This window comes from Cibotium barometz, chromosome 2 (assembly GCF_041138505.1).
Source record: "Cibotium barometz isolate CiBa-2024 chromosome 2, ASM4113850v1, whole genome shotgun sequence".
Taxonomy (NCBI): domain Eukaryota; kingdom Viridiplantae; phylum Streptophyta; class Polypodiopsida; order Cyatheales; family Cibotiaceae; genus Cibotium; species Cibotium barometz.
The window spans coordinates 35105552-35108706 of NC_141047.1; the positions used below are offsets into that span (position 1 = coordinate 35105552).

A 3155-nucleotide genomic window follows, 5' to 3' on the forward strand; every position below is an offset into this window, starting at 1 on the left:
TTCGTTACATTCAAAAGTGTAATGAAGAAAGAGAGTGGTGTCTTTTTTCAATAAAATAAGGCACCATAGTGGGAATAAAAAACTATACTCAAGATGCATTGTTTTGAATTAAAAAACACCCTACATGTCAGTTAATGGAATAAAGAACTCAAAAACGACGCACGTGCCCTCCAATATTATATGTGGATTTATTGGCTTGCTTTGTCCACATCACCATCCCAAGGGATCTCTTACAAGGCCCCTTTTTGAGTCCAAATTTTCCCTAATGATAGCTGAGTTTTTGAGTCGTGAATGACTCCCCTCCTGTGTGGCAAATCAATAATCAGCAGCAGTAGCAGATGCTCCCATCTCGGTATCAACAAACGTCAACTTCTCTCTAGATCGATGCACATATTCTCTTTCAATCAAATGGCCAGGATACATTATATGTCAAAATCCATAAATCCAAATGTAACTCTTCTGGACTATGCAGATCTCCCTTGTAGGATTGCCCAGATGTCTTGTCTTTCAACGGTGCCAATTTTCTTAAGATAGAGGACCACGATCAAAGTAAGATGGATGGTCTAGATTTTTTCGCAGTCGCGAGACGACAAAATAAATCTCCATCCATAATTGAGAGCAAGAAGAAAATGATGGCCAATAATTACTATTGATTTATGGTCGTGATCTATTCCTGCTTGACTTACAAATGCGCCCAATCTTAGCAAAACCGAGAGCCAAGATTTATTGTTGATGAATGGTCATGATCTATTTCTACTTGACAGTGGCCAAGATTTACTAGTGATGTGGATGGTCATGATTTATTCCTACGTGATGGCTCAAATGCACCCGATCTTAACAAAACCAACGGCGGCTGCTGCCAGCTCTTAACAATTAACAACCAAGATGATCTTCAGATCATCAACGGTCCAAAGAACTCTACTCTCAATGATCTCAATAGCCCGGTTACGTTACTTCAGCGCATGAGGAAAACTAAAACTCTCTCTCTTGATGCTACTGGGCAGTTACATCTCCAATCCTTAATGCAGCACATGCTAAGTTCATCAAGTTGGCGCCTCCCTCCAGGGGGTGCTTCCTACTTCGTTCTACATAATCCTCCAATCCTCCATTGCAGGTGCATATATTACTAAAGTTCTACATGTCCTGTTCATCCTCATTGCGGTTTCGCTCAGCTTATTACATTTCAACCAATTTTCAGGGATCATCATTTTTCAAGAAGGGCACTCATCTTCCTATATAATTGAGAATAATGATGAAGTTGTTGCTCATATGTATGTGGGCTTATGGTAATATTTATCACCCTTAATGCTCTAGGTACTTCTTTCATGTCACATACTTGCAACTGGTACTCTACTTGGTGGTGTATCTTCAAAAAACCAGTACCTAAACTATTCTCTTAAAGCTTCATTTTCCAAGATTTTTAAAGAACCACGCATTGTGATGATACTGATGCAGAGAAGTTTGAAACTCATTACCTTGTTAGTAAATGACTTAATACCACTACTACTTCTCTCTCCCTTGGGACAAGGGGGGAATATTTCTACGGCTAAAGGTGTTTGTGCTCAAGGTCAAGAAAAGATCAATGTTCAACTGGATGATTGCTCATGCTGTTTGTGATGTCATCGAAGTGAAGACTCAAACAAAACCTGCAATAGCACGAGTGAACATGAGAAACAAGAAACTTATATTTCTTATAATTCAAGCCGTGGTTGATCCCGACTAATTGTAACGCACATGTATTAACCTAGGACACTTTGCACGAGTGTGACTCACCAAACCCACACAAAAAGGTGTAATTTTTTTTTGTTTACAATAATATGCACACACACACATTTAGGCACATTCTCTAAGAAACACATTCACATGTAATAAAAGTCAATAGAAGAGGGCAGAAGGTTGGAATAGTAATCTAGGCCAAGATGATATTAACCACCACCTTCAGGCCCGGTGCATGCGACATGTACCTTGCTATATATGTAACTAGCTCATTCTGTTTCTCTCCCGTGTATGATATTAACCACCACCTTCAGGCCCGGTGCATGCGACATGTACCTTGCTATATATGTAACTAGCTCATTCTGTTTCTCTCCCGTGTATGTGAGAATCCTCGATTTACTCACGCCACCAGGCCTCTCTTCTAATTCCCACCAATAGCGGGTAGATCGGTTGTTACAAGGACGACCTCATACAATCCAAAACCCATCTGCGCACCAAGGCTTCTCCAGTACCATTCTGCGCAGGGAGCAAGCTGGAGAGCTAAAGAAATGGACCGCAGCTTGCTCACTCTGCCAGACCCCAGCCCCACCATTTTTCCCAATTGGCAATCGACGCCACAATCCAAGGACCTGTAGAAGGTGCAGGAAAGCAGCTCCTCCGGATTCAATCGTGGAAATCGTTATGATCGGCAATTAGTGTGACGTTCCGCAAGTGCACCACGTCGCCCTTTGACAGTTGCGCCCGAGCTATTAAGCCGGCCCCAGCCGCGGTCTCTTGTCTGTAGAGTCCTAGCAGGAGACCACGTACCAGCTCACGTCTATGGCGTCTGCCAAGGAAGAGATAGCCTTCTCATACGCATTCACCTGCGCAAAGATTAAAGAGGTCCACGTTGGATCAGCTAGCTGGTGCAGGTTGAGATTAGTGAAGTTGGAGAGCATTAACGATGTGTATTACGTTGGGTACCTTGGGGTGCTTAATGCAAGGACCGTCTTCAGGGGTCAATCCCTTATCCCAAATGGAGTTGACAGCGACCTGTGTAAGAATCGGCTAGAATCGACGCTTATTGAACTCAGGCGATTGGATGGAATTATTGTGTGTAGTGAATACCGAAGTGATGGTGCGTCGTTAATTGACATATAGTATATATATTTGTGTGTGTGTGTGTGTTTATCGGATCATCCTACTTATGTGAACACGAGAACTCTGCCGGGTGTCTTCCGTCACCTGTGACAACGTGAACATGAGAACTCTGCCGGGTGTCTTCCGTCACCTGTGACAACGTGAACAATGGCAGCGTGCCTGTTGACGGAGGCTTGTACGTCTTTGACCCTAGGTGGACGGGATTTTTTTTTGGCCAGAAAGTCGGGGTCACGACTCACTGCTTACCGAGTGGAAGATTGTGACAACAACAGAACCCCTTGCCCAAGCGTGTCAGCTTG

The 3155-nt window shown here is 43.3% G+C and overlaps 1 long non-coding RNA gene across 1 annotated transcript; it reads right to left on the reverse strand.

Annotated features, from left to right (window-relative positions):
• Nucleotides 1-1731: 1731 nt before the first annotated feature.
• On the reverse strand, nt 1732-2855 carry LOC147640987 (uncharacterized). The gene is made up of 3 exons (XR_015267526.1): nt 2680-2855; nt 2025-2579; nt 1732-1936 (listed from the first exon to the last, which is right to left on the reverse strand). It is a non-coding gene; the product is annotated as an uncharacterized LOC147640987 (long non-coding RNA).
• Nucleotides 2856-3155: the final 300 nt, after the last annotated feature.